At 37.2% G+C, this 22,201-nt stretch overlaps 1 protein-coding gene and 1 pseudogene across 2 annotated transcripts in view; both read left to right on the top strand.

Annotated features, from left to right (window-relative positions):
* The window catches only part of PRIM2 (DNA primase subunit 2), a 365,514-nt gene that overhangs the window by 271,136 nt on the left and 72,177 nt on the right, over positions 1–22,201 (top strand). The gene's annotated exons all lie outside the window — the stretch shown is intronic.
* LOC116635511 lies at positions 10,117–11,590 on the top strand (annotated as a pseudogene).

Raw genomic sequence — 22,201 nt, 5'->3', positions numbered from 1 at the left:
TTTTAAATGTCTTATTTCTTAAGTAAGTTCTTAGATTCCTAAAATAAATGCACCTATGCTTTAGGAAGTAAAATAGATTTAATTAATTATAGTACAGTTTTATGCAAGTTTTTCTTAGTTGTAATTTTAATTTACATGCCAGTCTACCTGAGAAAAAGCCTCACCCTGTGTGTAAGAGATAAAATTAATCAAACCTCTATTTAAAGCCTGAAAAAAACATATCCCTAAAACACTTTTTCACTTGGAACTTGAATATTAAATTGTATCAGCCACTAGCTTTAAGAATTAAATTGAACCAGATAATTCTTCTAATAAATTCAAAGCAATGTGTCCTCTTAATCAGATTGCTTATAGTGTTATTGTTCTGAATTGCTTTGACCTGGCTCTATTGGATATTAAGCACAATATATATTATGTACATTTTATATTCCTGAAATTCCTGTCCCTGGTGATCGCATACTTAAGGTCTACTACATGTTGTTATAACTGGGTAAAGGAACATTTAGCACAGTTTAAAAAGCCAAAATAAGCTTTTGTCCTAGAATCCTGCCTCCATCATGACTTGAAACAGACTTATGTCATTAAAAATTGACCAGCAAAGGAGTAAATATTTGGCTGACGGTGGTGGTGTGAGTATAAGTCATATTTATTGCTGAGGTTTTTGTTTTTAAGACCCGTGGTTCTCCCAAGGCTCATCCCAGCAGCATCAGCTTCTTCATCATCTGGGAATTTGTTAGAAATGCACACTCTCTGAGTCAGACTCTGGGGGTGGGTCCCACAGTTTGTGATTTAACAAGAATTCCAGGAGAAATCGATGCACACTAAAGATCGGGAACCAGTATTTTAAGATATTGTCCTTATAGATGTATAAATTGGTTATTAGCTTATCAAAATATAGACATTGAAAATCTTCAGCACTCATTCATTCTCCTCTGGCAGTTTGAGTACAATATGTTGTCCTTTATCAATAACCCACACATATATATTTGAATCCCTACTACATGGCAGGTACCAGTGTATACTAAATGAATGAATACGTACAGCAGTTTCTTATCTGGTGTACTGCTAATGAATTTCCAGTATCTCCAGTGTTGATCCCATGAACCCTTGAGGAAGCTGGGCTGGACCTGGGTTACTCAAAGCTAATTGCTTTCGGCTGTGAGTAGTTTCTTCCATTTATTGTAGAGTGCCTTACAGATATCATTTTATATGTGCTTAGTGACATGAAAAAGGTGGGAAAGAACGAATATAGAGTCCAGATTTAGAGTCAGACTGAGTTCAGATTTGGTTCCACTATATACAGACCTTTGGCAAATCACCTGATATGTGTCCTTATCTATAGAATGTGGATGATAATCACATATATGTATGTAGATATACGGATATGTCTCTATACTTTATTAATTATGGTGAGGATTCAGTCAAGGTTTGGTATAGATTCTTACATATAGTAAGTGCTAGCTATTCTTAGTCTAGGAATTTCTGGGAAGGAGAGGTTAGCTTGACATGGAGTAATCAGTTAAGTTTCCACAGGTAGAATAAAGTTAGGTGCTGGCTTATTAAGAGGTTTCATGCACCTGGAATGGAGAGGGAAATTAAGGGGGAAGAAGGGAATTAGGGACCAAATTCCAACAGAGATAGTTTATGTTTTAGGAAATTTCAAGGGATATCGACTAATGGAATGTATTTCAGGCTGTGTAGTGGGGTTCAACTAGCAAAAGGGGGCAGAAAGAAAGTCATAGGGAGATTGAGTTGTGTGATTTATGCCCTGCTCCCCCTCTCCCCTTTAACAAGTATATTTGTGTCTTCATCTACTTTCATATGTTGGAATTCTGTGTAAGATTTCACTTAAATGGAGGATTTTGCTACTTAAAAATATTTTTAAAATACTGTTCTAGTTTATTTGTGGTGTAGAATTTAGAAAAATAGTAGGGGTGAGGAGGGAGAAAAGGAGAAGAAAGATGAGTGCCAAAATATAGTTGCTTTAAATGAACTTTGGTTTTAGTCAAGAGAAAGAAGTCGTTAGTGAATTTTAAATGGGAGGGGAATTATTTTTTCAGAAGATTAATCTGGAGAATGCATGCACACTTGAAATGGGGAAGAGAGTAGGAATGGGATAAATAGTTGACCAGATTAGGTCTTATTGTGATGGTGATAAGAACAAAATGGAAAAGGTGGATTTAAGAAATGTTTTGAGGAATAGTTTATAGAGTAGCATGAGGAAAGAATGAAATTTAACTCAGGTGATCAGCCTAAGTAATTTAGAAAGGTTAGAACAGCTCCACTGACGTAGGTGATGGGCAGGGAGCTGAATTGTCTGGGATTAGAGTGGAGGAGAAATTGATCATGAGGTTGGTTTTAGGTGTAAATTTGAAATTATGTCCAAGTAGAAATTCTTGTTGGTTGATTGATTGGCTTGTTTGTTCCAAGTCTGTGATTGTTTATTGAGTACTTCTATTGTGAAAGGCACTGTTCTGTAAGAAGAAACATGGACATGTGGATTTGGGAGTCACTGAAATAAAAATGAGAGAAAAGTCCTTTGAAGGTAAATAAGCTGGCGAATGGAGAGTATAGAGAGAAATTTAGAGAGCAGAGGAGTCAACTGTGAGGGAATACTCTCTCATTTTGAAATGGAAATGGAGGAACCTAAAGTAGAAGCAGAATTTATCAGAAATATTGGAGTAAAAGGGAGGAAACAGTCTGGGGTCCTGGGCACTTTTTTTTAATTTTATTTATTTTATTTAAAGATTTTATTTATTTTACAGAGAGAGACAGCGAGAGAGGGAACACAAGCAGGGGGAGTGGGAGAGGGAGAAGCAGCCTTCCCACGGAGCAGGGAGCCCGATGCGGGGCTCCATCCCAGGACCCTGGGATCATGACCTGAGCCGAAGGCAGACGCTCAATGACTGAGCCACCCAGGCGTCCCCTGGGCACTTTTTTTTAAAAAAGAGGAGAATTTCAAAAGTAAGGTGTACTTGCTACTTTCAGCATGGATATTGTTCTTAGGAAGTCATTCTAGGAAAGGAACAGAAGACAGATTTCCTAGTCTTATTGACCATATGTGGAAATGGAGGCAATAGAAATAGAGTATTTATTCTAGAAGTCTCGAGAAGTCAGGAAGAAAAGAAATAGAACATTAGCTATAGAGGATGACTGGGCCAAGGAAAGATTGTTTTCATGCTCACATGGGCAGAATCAGTGAAACTCTTGGAAATGGAGATGTGCTGGGAATAATTGAGGAAACAAGGCTCGAGGAAAAGAAAGGTAATTTGTAAACATATATTTATAGTATAAGTCTCCCTTCCCGTATGATGCTCTCTGAGAGTAGGGACCATTTCTGCCTTTTTTCACCACCAGACACTCAGCACTTGGCACGGCACCTGCAAGGTCGTAGCTGTTCGGTAAAATTTGTTGAGTGAATGAATGCATTACATACGGAGTTTAGTGAGGATCCCTATTTGTCTGAGACCTGAAGAGTGTATGAGAGATTTTAAGTTGGTAAAGAAGTGTTGGAAGGATGGAAGAAGAGCTGGGGAAGCTCATGCTGACTGCCCATCTTTTCAGTAAAGTAGGCAGGCAATTTATTTACCAGAAGGATCTGGTGCAATTAAGGCTTAAGGGAAGTTGAAGAGAGTGTAGAATAACACTTTCTGGAAAGATGCTAAGGAGTTCACCTAAAATAAATAAAATGATTGCTAAGCTACGGAATGATTACAATTTGATCATTTATTGAGAGCCTAGCATATGCCAAGCACTATAATTAATACTTTACATGCACCGTTTAATGGCATTCTTTCTTTTTTTTTTTAAAGATTTTATTTATCTATTTGACAGAGAGACAGCGAGAGAGGGAGCACAAGCAGGGGGAGCGGGAGAGGGAGAAGCAGGCTTCCTGTGGAGCAGGGAGCCCGACGTGGGGCTCAATCCCAGGATTCTGGGATCATGACCTGAGCTGAAGGCAGACGCTTAACGACTGAGCCACCCAGGCACCCACCGTCTCATGGAATTCTTAAAATAGTCCTAGGGAATAGGTATTATTTAGGTCTCGTTTACGAATGAGAATATAGTACTAGGCCATAAATTTGTAATTGGCTAAGTCAGCACTTTATATTGCTTTTTCTTGTGGCCTTAGAGCAGAAGCAGAAAGGGCAGAAGGTAAAATTTATTCAGGTTCAGGAACTGGCAAAACAGGCATGCTGTTACTAAATCCTTCCTGTGTTCCTTATTTCCTTTAATCTCACAACAACACTGCAAGGTAAATATTAATCCTCCTTTTATGGAGAGTTTAATGTGTTTTCCCCAGGTGGCAGAGGTAGTACATCCCCAGTTAGAACCCAGTCTATTTTATTCCAAACCCTGTGCTTTCCCCAGTACTCTCAAGAAGAAGAATAGATAATGTTGTTTAGATAGACATTGGTGTGACCAACCATACAGACTTAAGAGGGCACAATTAAGAACAGAGGTTTTCAGTTTTATTTAATCACCTGAGCTTCAATCATATCATCAATTAAAATGGGGACAATAGTAATGCCTGCTAAAGCGTTGCAGAGAATTAAGTGGATACATGAAATGCTATGTAATCTATAAAGTGTTAAACCAATATTAGTTAATAATAATTTAAAAACAATAAATATTATTCTATAATCATTCACATGTTTTCTCAATGTATTTATAAACCTTTAACTTGTAGACTGAAACCTTAATAGTTTACTAATTGGTTATGTTAATTATAATAATTGATTATGTTTTTGGTTTTCTTTCAAAGCAACTTTGTTTTGCTTGAATATTCACACCAGTGATATCCTAGGAAAGTAATTTGAATGCAATAAAAAATAGTTTCTTGCAAAAGTAGTCTAATCTCACTGTTGTTCTTGGGTACCAATTTTAAAGGTACCTTTAGCAGTTACCAAGTCATCTGGAGTATATTTTTTAAAGTTTTGTGCAAAATTTCTGTTATATTCTCTCTTCTTAACATTTTAATGTATGATAAAGTTGTGTGCATATTAAGGGTATATGTCTTATCTCCATGCCTTCCATTGCATTTGGAATACAAATTTTAGATAACACAGTATAAGAATTAATATTTAAACATTGACTCGAGCAGGTTGGACTTGATTTCATGAATTGTCAAGAGGCTAGCTAGTCAAATTTTCAATTAAATTATGTAGTGTGGGGGCGCCTGGGTGGCTCAGTCGTTAAGCGTCTGCCTTCAGCTCAGGTCGTGATCCCAGGGTCCTGGGATCGAGCCCCGCATCGGGCTCCCTGCTCAGCGGGAAGCCTGCTTCTCCCTCTCCCACTCCCCCTGCTTGTGTTCCCTCTCTCACTGTGTCTCTCTCTGTCAAATAAATAAATAAAATCTTTAAAAAAAAAAATAAATAAATAAATTATGTAGTGTGTTAAGCCTATCGTTAGAATAAAACAGATGTTATTATCCCTCCCCCCAACACTATTCTGGAAAAAATTAACTTTAGTAAGTAATTGCTTTTGATATTCTACTCCAAATGCTTTTTAATTCTTAAATTATGAAAATGAGGTAAAAAGTAGAAGACTTAAACTTTAACCATTTATTTATAACTGTTGTCTTATCAGTGATACCTTATGGATTGGGTTGTATTAAAATGACATTATCCGGCCTTTTAAAAATCAGGTTAAAATTTTGTTGTTCATGTATGCATTGCTTTTAGGAGAGAAGGACAATAAGACGGTACCAGTTTAACGTTTCACAGAGTATGTCTTAATTACCATGTATTGGTGGTAAATTGTCTCCAAATAAATTGGGTATGAATAAGTTCTAAAATGGGTCAGACTTCTGATACTGAGGGATTTTTTTTTTCCTGTTTGGAAGATTTATTAGTTACGAACTCTGAAGGGCCTGGTATGTGGAGAAGGTATATTCTTGGCTTTCTTAACCCTTTATGTCTCTATCATTCATCATATTCCTATAAATCTTGATTTTTTTTGTTTGTTTTACTTTAAAAAAAAAAATACTTGGCATCATCTTTCCAGTTAGTTTACTTCTGTATAAAGTAGGATTTCATTTCATTGAAAAAAAATAACCAAATAGCTATTTTGCACCTGTCAACTTGCATTTCTCTTTATAGTAAGAGATTGTAAGTTTCCATGGCTGTGGGGACTCTGAGAATGATTGTGCCTTAAAGGTGTGGTTATGGTTGTATTCAGCTCAGTCAGAAATGTAGGAACCCTGATCAGGTAAAACATCAAGGGATGTTTACTCAAGAGGAGGTCTAGATGGTTAATGTTTTGGACTGGCAGAAATCCTAGTGAAGAAAGGCTTTTAAGTGAGAATATAGGTTCAGCAAAGGATGAGGCATAGATACTCAGGTTAAAAAATTTGGATGTTGGGGATGATATTGATGAGGGACCCTAAGAAGTAGATTGCTTTTTGACCTAGGATCCTCAGAATAAACTTGTCATTTTCTTTTGTACTGTCTCAGGTATGTCCAGGCTAACCTGTCTTTTTCTGGGTGGCTATGTTAAGAGTGTATTTTATTCAGCCATTTAACAAATATTTATCGAGTATTATATCCCATACAGTCTTCTAGATACTGGAGGTATAGCAATGAACAAAATAGACAAAAATATCAACCCTCTGGAGTTTATATTCTGGTGGGAGAGATGCAATAAAGAAATAAATATATTATGTATTTTTGGTGATAGATGCTATGGAGAAAGTTTTTCAGAGAAGATAGGGAATGTAGCTTTGAATAGGGTAGTGAGGGAAAACTTAAAAGATGACATTTTAACCACAGCTTGAGTTTGGTTGTGCATAAGAGCTCTAGGCTTGGCATTATTGTTACTTATCATATCTTAGTGGAATTGGAATGAGCAAATGTTGGTATTTACCATTTTACAATGAAGAAAACTTGTGGCAAGGAAAACAGTCCAAATGTATCCAGAAACACTGGATTTTAGAACCCTTAGATACTGTGGTTTGGATCTCTGGAAGTTGAGCTGTAGTGAAGCCAGATTTAGTCCAAAAGTTAGTGGTTCAGGAGAGGCCAGCAGGAGACAGTGGAGCACCCTTACAGGTTGAGGCTGACTCCCAGTCTGTAAGACTTGGGCAGACTTAGTAGAAATCAGGCGAGAAGCCAAGCCTTAGTGGGCCTTTGCATATACCAAGGCTATACTGAGCTCACTGCATCTCAGGTTTCAGACCCTTTGTTTTGGAGGGTTATGGTTGTAAATGAGGTATCAGGCTTTGTGATCACTCTTGGACTGACTGGGGCTTTCTCAGGCCTTTGATCCCAATAGCTTAGTGGGGTAAGTAAAGTAACACTCTGATAATCACACCTAGACCTAAGGATACCATGAATTAGTCAAGGTCCTGAAGTTTGAGAAAGGGAAAGATGATTTTCCTGCTAAAATCTCAAAAGAACTCTGGCTATCTTTTTATCCAACCACTGGAAAAATATCCCAAAGAGAGATGATTGATGTCTATAATATTGTCCATCAGTCTTGAGCTAAATTAATCCTGTTTAAGCTACTACGTCCTTTAATTTTTCTCCACATCTTCATACCTAAAGGCCTTTTATTTCAGCTTTTCTCTTTTTCCTTTGCATTGGTTCAGACTCACTGTCTAACACTTCCTCAGCTGTTCCGATATATTCCTATATGTCATCCTCATTCTCTGAATTTTCACATAGACCTCAAAAAAGTAAATATCATTCCTTACACACTTAAGTTATAGCTCTGCCTCTGGCAGATCAGCTTTGTCATCACCATGCAAAAAATCCTAGCTTTCTCTCTCTCCAACTGTCTTCTTCTCCTTCCTTGGGCAATTTTTGAGTGAGAAGTTCTTTTTATAAATAAACACTTATTTCCCATAGCCTTTCAAAATAAACTGCATGATGAAAATTCATTTCAGATATGCTGCATAGTAATATTAAAAACTCTGCAAATAAATTGTATTTTATCCTATTAGATTTATTCAGACAGTGCAGTGGGAATCAAAGCATTTGTCAGAATGAGTAAATATTTATGAAACAATACATCATTGTCATTAGCTTAGGTAGTGGCTAAGTGATATTGTTTAGTTAATGGATATATAAAGGTAAAATCAGAATGATAAAAACTGACATTTCACTGGAACTATGCATTAAAGACATTTTTATTTGTATAACTCTGATAATTTAGATCTAATGATAATACCTTTTTTTTTTTTTTTAAGATTTTATTTATTTGACAGAGAGAGACACAGCGAGGGAAGGGAACACAAGCAGGGGGAGTAAGAGAGGGAGAAGCAGGCCTCCCATGGAGCAGGGAACCCGATGCGGGGCTCGATCCCAGGACCCCAAGATCATGACCTGAGCCGAAGGCAGAGGCTTAACGACTGAGCCACCCAGGCGCCCCGAATGATAATACTTTTAAACATATTTAAAGATGAACTGTGCTTTCTTTCCCCTTTGATGGTTTTAAATTTTATCATAGATGTGATGTTTCTCTACCCAAATAGGGAAGAAAAAATGTATGTTGATAAATTCTCTTGGATATGAATTTCATCACAGTTACACTTTTAATTCTACCTTCAGTTTTTAAAACCATTTAAAAATTCCCCTTGAAAGTATTTATTTAGGAAATAAAAAATTTAAGACAGTCTTTTTTTTTTTTTTTTTAAGATTTTATTTATTTACTTGACAGAGATAGAGATGGGGAGAGCAGGAACACAAGCAGGGGAGTGGGAGAGGGAGAAGCAGGCTTCCCGCCGAGCAGGGAGCCTGACGTGGGGCTCGATCCCAGGACCCTGAGATCATGACCTGAGCCGAAGGCAGTTGCTTAACGACTGAGCCACCCAGGCGCCCAAGACATAGTCATTTTTATCAGTTTATTTGAATATAATATTCACTAACAAAAACGATTTCACTCAAGATGATTGAAAAAGAGATTATGAACTATTTTTCCTCATTTTCCAGGAAATGTCCCATTCTTTCTGTCTTTAAAGGTGGGTGTGGTTCCTCTTTTTGGCTAATGTTACATGCACTTTGCTTTCCCTTTCTTCTTGCTTCCTGGTATGCCTATATTAACTTACCAGGAAAGCCTTGACTCTCCTACTTGCTCTGATGTCTGGCTGTCCTCATTCTTTAGTGATACTGTGACCACAGAAACACTCTACCTTGATCGTTGGAGTTTCAAGGATGTCATAGCGCTTAAGGCTACTTCCTGTCCCGTTACTGCTTCCTTATCCCTCGGAAAGCATTGCCTTAGCCACACATGAATTCAAACGGTATGTTTCTGCAGTTTCTAAATTCTTAGTGAAAAGAACTAGAGCCAAGATGATTTCCAAGATATACCCTATGTAAGACATTCTCTATCTTTCACTGTTGTTCTCCAATTTATGGACCTTCTAGGAATAGTAAAAATAAATAAATAAGTAATCTGTCTTTAATAAGGGGCTCTTTCTGATAAGTCAACACTTACAGGTTATTTTAACATTGTTTTATGGTGATGATTATCTGCCACGGTTTTATGTATTTTAATTATTAATTTTGTTGATTGAACCTTGAGGCCTTTTACACAAACGATGCAGTTTGAATGATACTGTGGCAATCCCATTTAGTCTCTGTTTACAACCATATTGTTTCATTTCAGCCAACAAGAATAATTCCTTTCTTATGGACTCCATAGCACATATGGTTTACACATAATGTTATTTTAAAAGCTGTATTTTTGTTAGATTTAGATGTTGACATTCAAGGTCACTAACAAAATTTTGTGATTTTTTTAAAGATAATTTTAGTCTTCCCATAGCATGGATAAATGTATTATCTAGAAAAGAGGGAGAGGTTGCACTTTCTGATGATTATTCTGAATAATCAAGGGGCAGCCAAATGGAATTAATTTCAGTACTACTGGGGATGAATTAGATTTAGTTTAAACAAGAGCCAAAGAAAGCTTCGTGTTTATCATCTAAGGCCCAGTCCCTGTGCTGATCTCTTCCTGAATATCTGAGCCAGCATTGACTAATTCCCTGAACATCCCTTTTAATCTCAACTAGATTTTAAGTGTCTAAGTAGCCAGAGACTCCACCAACCTCTTTGCACTGGATAAAATGCTGTACACCTAGTCTTTCCTTAATATGTATTTGGTTGAAAATGGTCTTTACTGCTTTTTCGCAACGGGTTTGCCGCCAGAACACAGGTGTCGTGAAAACCACCCCTCAACCTAAACCAGAATGGGAAAGGAAAAGACTCACATCAACATCGTCGTCATTGGACATGTAGATTCGGGCAAGTCTACCACTACTGGTCATCTGATCTACAAATGTGGTGGGATCGACAAAAGAACTATCAAAAAATTTGAGAAGGAAGCTGCTGAGATGGGAAAGGGCTCCTTCAAGTATGCCTGGGTCTTGGATAAACTGAAAGCTGAACGTGAACGTGGTATCACCATTGATAGCTCCCTGTGGAAATACAAGACCAGCAAGTATTATATGACCATCATTGATGCCCCGGGACACAGAGACTTTATCAAAAACATGATTACAGGCACATCTCAGGCTGACTGTGCTGTCCTGATTGTTGCTGCTGGTGTCGGTGAATTTGAAGTCGGTATCTCCAAGAATGGGCAGACCTGTGAGCATGCCCTTCTTGCTTACACACTGGGTGTAAAACAGCTAATTGTTGGTGTTAACAAGATGGATTCCACTGAGCCACCCTACAGCCAGAAGAGATACGAGGAAATCGTTAAGGAAGTCAGCACCTACATTAAGAAATTGGCTACAACCCTACACGGTAGCATTTGTGCCAATTTCTGGTTGGAATGGTGACAACATGCTGGAGCCAAGTGCTAACATGCCTTGGTTCAAGGGATGGAAAGTCACCCGTAAAGATGGGAATGCCAGTGGAACCACACTGCTTGAAGCTCTGGATTGCATTCTGCCACCAACTCGTCCAACTGACAAGCCCTTGCATCTGCCTCTCCAGGACGTCTACAAAATTGGTGGTATTGGTACTGTCCCTGTGGGCCGAGTGGAGACTGGTGTTCTTAAACCTGGCATGGTGGTCACCTTTGCTCCAGTCAGTGTTACAATTGAAGTAAAGTCTGTTGAAATGCACCATGAAGCTTTGAGTGAGGCTCTTCCTGGGGACAATGTGGGCTTCAATGTCAAGAACGTATCTGTCAAAGATGTTCGTCGTGGCAATGTGGCTGGTGACAGCAAAAATGACCCACCATGGAAGCAGCTGGCTTCACGGCTCAGGTGATTATCCTGAACCATCCAGGCCAAATCAGTGCTGGATATGCACCTGTGCTGGATGGTCACACAGCTCACATTGCTTGCAAGTTTGCTGAGCTGAAGGAGAAGATAGATCGTCGTTCTGGAAAAAAGCTGGAAGATGGTCCCAAGTTCTTGAAATCTGGTGATGCTGCCATTGTTGATATGGTTCCTGGCAAGCCTATGTGTGTTGAGAGCTTCTCTGACTATCCTCCTCTGGGCTGTTTTGCTGTTCGTGACATGAGCCAGACGGTTGCTGTGGGCGTCATCGAAGCAAGGGACAAGAAAGCAGCTGGAGCTGGCAAGGTCACCGAGCCTGCCCAGAAAGCTCAGAAGGCTAAATGAATATTATCCCCAATACCTGCCACCTCAGTCTTAATCAGTGGTGGAAGAATGGTCTCAGAACTGTTTGTGTCAATTGGCCATTTAAGTTTAATAGTAAAAGACTGGTTAATGATAACAATGCATCGTAAAACCTTCAGAAGGAAAGGAGAATGTTTTGTGGACCATTTGTTTTTTTTTGTGTGTGTGTGGCAGTTTTAAGTTATTAGTTTTTAAAATCAGTACTTTTTAATGGAAACAACCTGACCAAAAATCTGTCACAGAATTTTGAGACCCATTAAACAAAAGTTTAATGAGGAAAAAAAGAAAAGAAAAGAAAATGGTCTTTACTATGTCAAGCTATTCGTTTTCCTCATTAAAAGTTCCAGGATGTGCTACTTTTTTGTTCTTTTCCCTTCACATTTGAATTTAGCTGTAGTAATAAAGACATACTTCTCAATTAAAAAGTATAAGGAACGTGAAAGATAAAAGATCATAAAGATCAGGAACATGCTGTCATTCTTTCAGGGAACCCCTCCAGCCAGATAATTTGCTCTTCTGACTGTTGCTTATAAGGCGGCTCATCCTCAGAGCAAGTGGACCCTGAGTGCCAGGGTGAATGGCTTGTGGTATTTTCTCTTTGTGAAGATAAACCAAAATCCTAAAGGAAAATACTTTCTATACTGTTTGTAGGGTTTATCTACAGTGAAGGAAAAAGTAGCCATCCATAGGGGATATAATATTTAAGGTTGTTGATAGAGACAAATGAAGTAAGAAAATATTATTCTTTTTCTTAAAAACATATTTAATATTTTAACTGACTCTTAGAAAAGATGACTGATTTGGGGTAAGCTTGCTATCCTCTGGCATAGTTAAGCCATCTGTACTAATTTGTTAGAATGGGGAATTCTAGCATTTATTGAGTCCTGCAGTGTGCCCGGCACTTTCTGTAAATATTCTTACTTAATTTTCAGGAATTCATCATATGAGAGTGGGTATTCTTATCATTATTCGAATTTTGCAAAGAGACATCCTGAAGCTCAGTGAATTTCCTAGTAAGTAGAAGCTGCAAGGTTCACATAATCTTTCTGTTTTCTGGATAGGCTATACCACAAACACTAGATTGCCTTGATAGTATTGTCTTCTTCACTTAGAAGGATGAAAGATAAAAACAATACTGAAAGAAACAGAGAAATAGGCATTGCTAAACACCTAGGTAACTTAATTAGGCGAGCCCTACATTCTAAGGGGGAAGAAGATCCCGTGATCCTCATTTTTGGAAAGACATAGAATTTTTTTAGACCAGAAGAGCTTATATATTCATATTAATTAAACCCTCTGTATAAATACTAATGTTTTAAGAGGTTGTGAATGAAAAAATATGCATAAGACATGACTCATAGCCTTGAGGTATATAGTCTATACTAGACTGGTATCTCAATTACAAGTTTTGAATTACCTTCCAATTAAGTATAAGCTTTTTGAGGGGTGAAGACTATGTTTCTTTTTTCAGGTTTAAACTCAAGTAACATTTATTGGATACTTGGAAACCTTTCTCATAACATAATAAATAAATCACTAGCCTCCTGCAGTAGTTTTGGAAGGCAATGTGGTCTCAAGGAAGAATGTAGACTTTGGAATCACACCAGAGCTCAGACCTCATCTGCTGCTTTTTAGCTGTATGGCTGATGAGTCATCCTCTCTCAACTTTGCTTTTCTCATCCCTCAAATAAAGATAGTAATGGCATTGGTATGGAGATTGCATATAATACTCCTAGTGTACTGCTTATTAGCACACTAATGTATAGTAGATAATAAAATATTCTTCCCTTGGTTCTCAATGTGGGATAGAAAATGATAAGTACAGTATTAGGGCAAGCTCCAGAGTGAGATACTACATCCATCTAGGGTACTTGCAGAGGGCTTCCTGAGGAAATGGATGCTTGAATTGAACCTCGAAAGATGACAGGATTTGGACATAACAGAGTTGGGACACATGAGTATTTCATGATCTATGAAGTGTTTATAGAAAGGCTATTGGTAACATAATGGAGGACCTCTTAAACTATGGTTTGACTAAAGACACAGATCTGTCACTCAGGAGGATGATTCTTATATTGAACCTTTGTAAAAGCTGAGAGCATGTTATTAAATCTCAGTAAAAGTATTCCTGCTAGATGTTGAGAAATTAGAGGCTGGTTTCACTGCTGTCTGGTGATCTTAATACAGGGAAAGAGATTAGAAAATCTAAATGATTGTTTACTCGATACATGTGTTTGGATTTTCCTTTAAAATACCAGGTATCCAAAGAAAGTTGGTGGGGAGTGCTGAGATGAGATCTGTTCAGAGTTCAGTTTTCCATTGAGTGCCAGAATGCTAACTTTTAGGTCAGTGCCTCTCAAACTCTTTATGTTTGCCCCACCTTTTGGCTATTTGAATTTTTGGTTGCACACATAAAGGGTTTAAGTTGAATCCATGGAAGTTATCATTGCAAAAATCACTTGGGGCTCCAAGTGATGACGGCCCAACTTCAGTGTTCCACTTGTTCTAGTGCATTCACACAGTCTTTCTTTGGTTTTACCTGTACTTCCCACCTGCAGCACATTGTGCCTTTCTCAAAGTCGTATGTGACCTACTCGGCTCAGGGTCCCATCTGATTGATGTCATGGTGATCATCTTTCTTCTGTTGCGGCAAATATACATTTACCCTTTGATCAAAATTTAAAGAACCGTTTCAGAAGAGTTCATGAGATACTAGACAATGTAGATGTCCTAGATGCCTAGCATCCCTAAGGCAATATTCCATTCTTTTTCCAGTAGTTTATGCCCCAGGACACAGCATAGTTTTGTATTTTTATGTTGTTTTTAAACTTTATACTGATTCTGTAGATGGACTCCCCTTTTTAAGGCTTCTAATGTGTATCTTCAGCCTAGCCTTCTCCCTGAGCTCTAGGCCCTGATTTCCCAAGTGCACTAGATCGTACAAACACAGTCATGTTTGAAGCATCTCAGTCTTTGAAGTCTCCAGCACTGAGCTCCTGGTCCACCAGACCGCCCCAGTTCAGCCCCTCCTGCAGTCTTTTCTGTCTCAGATAATGGCAGTTCCATTCTCTTAGTTGCGCAGTTCAAAGACCTTGAGGTACACAATCTTTGGCTCCTTTCATTTTCCTCATACCTATGCTGTTGGCAAATCCGTTTGGCTCAACCTTAAAAGTATATCATTTCTGACCATCCCTACTGTCACAGCGCTGAGCCACGCACGCCGTCACCATCTCTTATTTGGATTATTACAATAGCTTTCTAATTGCTTCCCTAGCTTCTGTCTCAGAAGATTGAATCAGTGTCAACAGAAGCAGGGGGAAGAAGGGTCACTGTTTAGGCCAATATTTTCCCTAAAAGGACTTTAAAATTCTTTCAAGCCCCTGGACAAAATTTCTGTTAGCACCTCATAGAGTTTCGTGCCCTAGATATGGAGAGAAGTGATTTTTTTTCTCTCTGTGTACTGTCGACCATAATGTAAGAGCTTCTAAGTGTGGCCCCTGTGAATGTCTGACTTGAACAGCCTCTTGATGGACAGTTATCCTTGGTATCTTAAATATATTACTAATCTTAAAGTAATGAGAATATTATGAAGTGCACTCACTACCGAAAGTAACTGAACATAATTTCATCTTCTTTTTAATGATTTAGAATGAACTTCAGAATTTGGAACTGCTGCAGGCTGATCATTAGAAACATCAATTATCATTGCATAGTAAAGGAAGTGCTGGTTAATAGAGATTTCCAGTTGTGTTAGTGTCAGAAAAAGCCGCTTTCTCTCTTCTAAAGTTAAAAATAGTGTATTAAACCTTCTTGGTCATTTCTCCTTGGAAATTTGGGGCAAAAGGTGATCTACAGATGTTATGGTAGTATGTTTTGTTGTGGACTCACTAGCAGTGATGGTTGACTGGTGGATTTTATAATTACTTCCAAAAGGAAAGGTCAGTAATTGAATTTTGCAGGTATTTTATTTGACTTGAATATTCCTTAACTTTTTATTTTATATTTATTTCCCAACCCTGTAGACCTGAGGCTCTTTCTGGTTTAGTGGCAAAGTAAAAGTTACTAATGAGAATGTCTTTGGGACATAATTATGTAGATTTAAAGGAGTGATGTAGTTTTAATTATGCCCCTTGGCTAGTGTACTTGCATATTAAACTCATTCATGTCTCAGTGTATTTCCCTCTGAAACTTTGCTTTTCTCAGGCCTTAAATTACTAATCAGCTCATGGGTGTACCCGAAGGTTATGTAAGCTAAGTTGAAGACTGCCAAAGAATGTGTTTAAACTATTAATCCAAAATATACAGCAGTTTATAGTTTAGGAAAAATGGCCCATGGGCTTATAGTGTTCTTTGCTGGATTCATAAGAAGGAAAGTCCCAGCATTGTTTGTGTATATGTGTTTCCTCCCTCTCTCCTTCCCTCCTTTCCTAAACAAAAACACCCTTTGGTTGTAATGTGTTGAAACATGTAATATATTGTTTCCCTCTGGCTATTTTAGTAAACTGAGGGAACTTGGAAGTAAAATAATAATAATAGATATTTTTAATTTTTTTTACCTCTGCTTTTTTGGCTTGTTTGTTTACTTTCATTAAAAGCTTCTAGATGTAACGGGCTACTAAATCTACTAAAGGTAGCAACTACCTTGAAGCTATGAAGTGATTTTATTCACTTAATATAGAAAAAAGTAAACCCTACTTTGTGGGTGGTTTTATTTTTATTTGTGAGAGGCTAGCATAGGGAAGTCCATGGTAAAGTCTAAGCAGTAAGGCTCAGAAAATCTTTTGAGGCCAGCTTTCCTCCCAAAGAAGCAATAAAAATATGGAATTTAAAACAGGAGTAAGTGACCTTTCTTTGAAGGAGGAGATAGTAAAAATTTTTGACTCTGTGGACTGTATGGTTTCTGTTGCACTTACCCTGCTTCTGTAGCGTGAAAGCAAAAGTAGGTAATATCTAACCAAATGGACGAGTCTGTGTTATTATTGACAAAAACAGGCAGCTTTCTGAATTTGTCCTGTGGGCTGGACCTAGTTTACAGACTCCTAATTTAGAACACGGATTCCTTAATTTTTTTCTTTGTTTTCCAGCCTGACATTCATCAAATGCCTTTTGTGTGTTTTAGCTACTTTTATATACTTTTGATCAGTGATCTTCACAGTGGCTTATGAGACAGATGGAGAAAATACTTCTTAAAATGTTTACATTATGAAAATTTTCAAACATATGCAAAAACAAATCCCCACATATGTATCATCACCAAACAATTAGTAGTGTTTTCCATATTTCATTTATTTATCACTTTTTATTTGAATTTTATTTATTTTTTTAATTCTTTGTATTTTAGCTGACTTATTTTATTTTATTTTATTTATATATATATATTTTTGAAGACTTTATTTACTTGTCAGGGAGAAAGCACAAGCAGGGAGAGCTGCAGGCAGCGGGAGAAACAGGCTCCCTGCTGAGCAGGGAGCCCAGTGCTGGGCTCGATCCCAGGACCCTGGGATCATGACCTGAGCCGAAGGCAGACGCTTAACTGACTGAGCCACCCAGGCATCCCTAGCTGAAGTATTTCAAAGTAAGTTTCAGACTGTCCTGTGATGCCCGCATACCTTACTATGTATGTCTAGAAAATATGGGCATTTTCTTACATAATTGTAATACCATTATCTTACCACTTGGCAGAATTAACAATAAGTTTTTGATAACATCTGTTATCCAGGCCAAGTCCACATTTCCCCAGTTGCCTAAAAATATATATTTTTAACACCCAATTTGTTTGAACCAGGACCTAAATGTTAGTCATATGTTACATTTGGCTGTTGTCTCCTAAGTTTCTTCTAGTAATGCTTTACTTAACGTCCCCTTTTCTTTCTTTTCCTTTTTTGTTTGTTTGTTTTCAGTCTGTCGCTCCATGAAGCAATGAGCCAGTTCTATAGAGTGTTTCACATTCTAGGTTTGTTTGCTTCCTGTGGTGTCATTTGTTACCATATTTCCCATTTTTCTTGCAAGTGAAGTTAGCTGTAAAGACTTAAGTAAATTTAGGTTCAACCTTTTTGGCAAGAGTTCTACATAAGAGATACCTTGTTTTTTGTATTGTGTCCTATCAGGAGGCCTATCAGTATCCAGAGCCTCCATTGTAAAGTTCCCCTTCAACTTTTCATCTAATGTTTTTATCCACTGAATCATCTTTCCCAAATCAGTTATCTTATTTTCACTTCTACGCTTACTGGCTGGAATTCTTCTGAAAGAATGTTCCCTAATCATCTTGGGTATGTTACCCTGAAAAATACGGTTCGTAAGGAAGGCAGTATTTTTGAATCTCATTTTATAGATTGGGATTGAGTCCCAAAAGGTTAAATGAATTGCTTGAAGTCATAAACTTAGCTCAGAATCAAAACTGAAGTTTTAATACCAATTCTGGTTATCTCGGATGCAAACACCAGTGGGAGCCAGTGGACTGGCATCCCAAGTTTTTGGTTCAGAAGTTAAAGGATGAGAAGTAGGGTGATTTAGGATAATTCCCATTTCCTTTCTGTCTCTTCCCACCGCCTCCTCTGAATAAAGAGAGTAAGTTTTATCTGATAAACTGCAGAGGTAGTTTTCTAGAGCAGTCGAATGCTTAGGAATCAAATTGCTTGGATTCAAATTCCTGTTCTTACCACTTAGCAGCTATAACCTTGACTTTTGCCAAGTTATTTAATCTTTACATGCTCTAGTTTCCTTGTCTGTAAAGTGAGGATCCTAATAGTATCTGTCTTAAAGGGTTGTAAGAATTAAATGAAGTTGATACAAGTAAAGGGCTTAGAACAGTGCCTTGCATATAATAAGCACTCAGTATCATTTAGCTTTTCAGAAATAGAACTTTTTCATAGCTACACTTTTAATTCTACTAGCCGTCCAAACCAAACATTCAAAATTACATAGTAATTGTTTTCCTAACAGCATGATGTTGTTTTGTTGATGCTAAAAGTGATTGTAGGTCAGTATTTGGTGGTCTTACGTGAAAATCTAAGAAATAGCATGAATCTAAAGAATGAAAGTGTGGATGCTGCATTTCTGTAACAGTTGTAACTGCAGAGAAACCTTGTTTTAAATTTTTAGTTACATACATAGGATTAGTTATTTAGTGAATTGGTGGATAGTGGTTGAAAAGATGCGTGTAATCTGAATGCTCTGCATTTTAGATTTTTTTATGTTTGAATTTCTTAATGTGAGGAAAACTTTTTTGGAATCTTAAAGCTTTTCTCTGAGCACAGTAGGAAAAACTATCAAATGTATTGTCATATTTTCAACAGGACATAAAATACTTTATTGTGTAGTATGTGGGAAAAGCAAAACATGCACTGCCTTTTTTCCCCTTATCCATTTCCTACTTGTTAGCATGAGAGATGCTATCACCATATTTAAGTTGTGTTTATAATCATTTCTTTGTCATATTTGCAGGACTTTTAAAGACGAATTTTAAAGGATCTTTTCAGCAGAGTATTTTCATCATTTTTTTAAAGCAGTGGAAATCATAATTGTAATTTCCCAGATGTGAAATCTGCTTATAACCTTCTCATTTTGCATTATTTTCTTACAGTTGGCATTTTAAGACTGCGTGAAAATATGTATATGCATTTGATTTGATCATAGACTATTCCTATTTGTTCATAGGCATTTCTTCTCCAATTTGTTGTACAGCGTTAGGAAAGGTTTTTCACTATTTATTGCTTGAGGTATCAAGTATCTTTTGAGCCATATTCAAAAGGACAGTTTGCTGTGGGTATGTGTAATACCTCATTTAAGATTTTTCTGAGTATTTGAAAATGCTTTGTATTCGGCCATATGAATCAGAATGGGTGCAGTTAGTCCCATTTTTAGATGAAGACATACACAGACACATGTGTCTGTGACCAATAATCTGATTCGTTACGATGTGACCCAAATGCAGTAAGTAACTTGGTCTTATTACTGTAAGGAGTTAACTGTTTTTATCAGTCTTCTCCCCCATTATTTATATGAAACCGTATCACCTAGCCGGAGGTAGGAAGTGATACCATGGGCAGAACTACAGGTTTGCAGGCCTGTATTAATATTTTATGAAAGAAAACACTGTTTATTCACTGAACCAGCTTTCCAGTATTATTTGTTTATTACATGCTCTAGAATCTGTATTTGCAAATGAAACGCTATTGTAGAACGTTCTGATTAAATAGAATAAAATTAGGAGCAGTAATCATAGCTTTTTAATTTAAACAGTTTTGATTTTCAAATAAAGAAAAATGTATTACTTTCTATTCTTGCAAAGACATTAAGGGAATAATAAAAATGGTGCACAACTATGTGATTAAATGTGAAGATTGGGGAGCTCTCAGAGTCTTCAAGGAGGTGTGCCTGTCAGGTACTTTGATGCAGATACATGTCTTTTCAATTTCTGGTAAGGCTCCAGTGTTGGAAAGAACGCTGGGTCTGAAGGCCAGCGGTCATAGACAAGGCTCTTGCCTCTGTCTTGGGAGCTCTGAAAACCAAATTACCATTTTGGGCTTCTGTTTTTCTTCCCCCAAAGGGAAGGAAATTATACCTGCTTTTTTTTGTGAGGATCAAAGGTTAAGTAAGTTTCCTGGGAGTGAGAAATCTTTCCAAAGTACAGATTATTAGTGCATCAAAGTTAGGATAAACCATATTGGTTATGAGAGAAAGCACAGTGATGATTATTTGGGTCTATTAAGATTTGACTAGATTCGTTTTATCATCTTGGTCAAGGGGTTCTTGGTAGGGGAAGGTCATACCTACCTTCCCCAAGGTATTTCTTTGCCTTCATCTGTATGTGGGAATAATAATCACTATTTTGCATTGGTTCTTGTAAGTAGCAGCAATGTCTGTCAAGTGCCCAGTGCACTGCCAGGCACATGTAGGTGCTCTGTGCATGGTAGCTGTTGTTGTCACTTGCTTTAAAGAATTATTGATAGTTAACGAATACTCATTTCATGCATAATAACATGTAAGAAAGTAATGGCCCTTTTGGTAGGAGGAGGAAGTTGTGAATGTTAACAGCATGTGGCATTTGTGGAGAGTGTCAATTTCTAATAATTTTCTTTTTTAAGGTAATAGGACTAATTAAAATCAGTGTTGCAAAATTAAGTAAAAAATGAAACCAAAACATTGATAATTACGTAAATTTCTAAGCTTATATTTAATTTATACTTAAGATCTTTCCTTTCTCTCTGAATACTCTCATCTGTTTTCATTACTCAGACTTTTTTAAAAAATAGAAATTGAATATAAACTTGAAGAAGTAAAAGTATAATTAAATGAGAGAAATTTATATATTGAAGTTCAAATCCTGCCTGTGAATTCTAAGGTGAATTTACAAACCTCCAGCTTTCATTTCAGTTCTCAGTCTTTGGTTAACTCTTAGTTATTCTTGCCCGTTATTTCCTTGTGGATGTGGAAATGAGTTGTGTGTGCATGAGGAACCATCTTTTAGTTGGTTAACTCACCATGGCAGGTGCTGAGCCATGGTGGCATCTTTAAGAAAGGTAATAGAAGGAAGGGAAACACGAAGGGGGGGAAATCGGAGGGGGAGACGAACCATGGGAGACTATGGACTCTGAGAAACAAACTGAGGGTTCTAGAGGGGAGGGGGGTGGGGGGATGGGTTAGCCTGGTGATGGGTATTAAAGAGGGCACGTTCTGCATGGAGCACTGGGTGTTATACGCAAACAATGAATCATGGAACACTACATCAAAAACTAATGATGGACTGTATGGTGATTAACGTAACAATAAAAAAATCTTAAAAAAAAGGTAATAGAAACACTTGTCTGGGAAAATGTTGGGAATTGAAATTAACTGATGTGAAAGAGCTGTGTATAAGACTTTAAAAAAAAATCTGTTTTATATAGGTTTATATAGTACAAGCCAGATGCCTTTGTTTCAGCTTTTTGGTTTGAGCCTTTGTATTGTATGGTGGAAAATGATTTCTTACCACCATTTCTTTTGTGATCATCTAACAAATGTCTTTAATTTCCTTATAGAATTCATGAACTTGATCATGTTTTCCTACTCAGTATCAGTAATGGCCATCACAATTCTCTATGTTTTGAGGCTTTTTCTTGGTTATAAACAGCATTGTTATTCTAACATTAAGAAAATTTTTCTGATTGTTAAGTACTTGGGTATTTAACAATGGAATAGTTGATTCCTTTCTAGGAATTACAGTGAAAAGGTTTTAAGTGGCTTTCCAGCATGTCCTAGATGAACTGTAAAGCTTCTTGCCAGCCTTCTGCCTGTAAAAACTGCAGTTCATTTAGGGGAAAAATAAACCTTGCACTCAACATATTTTCTGTAATTGAATTAATTGCATGATTGGAATTAAAGCATTGAGAATTTTGTTTGAAAAATGAAAAGCATTAAAAATTTTGTTTGAAAATCTTGTCCTATGTGATAATTAGGAGCTAGGGTGTACTACTATGATTGCAGGTTCATATTCTGTAATTCACAGTAGCCACTTATGTTCTCAGAATGTCCAATTTCATGATGGTTTTTGAAGACTGTTGTAAAAAAATGTTGTGGGTGTTTTCGTTAGCAAAAGTGATTCAACTTTTTTTACTCACATAAAGTAGA

This window comes from Phoca vitulina, unplaced genomic scaffold (assembly GCF_004348235.1).
Source record: "Phoca vitulina isolate PV1807 unplaced genomic scaffold, GSC_HSeal_1.0 scaffold11, whole genome shotgun sequence".
In the NCBI taxonomy this organism is placed as follows: domain Eukaryota; kingdom Metazoa; phylum Chordata; class Mammalia; order Carnivora; family Phocidae; genus Phoca; species Phoca vitulina.
This window is presented reverse-complemented; position numbering and strand designations above follow the sequence as displayed.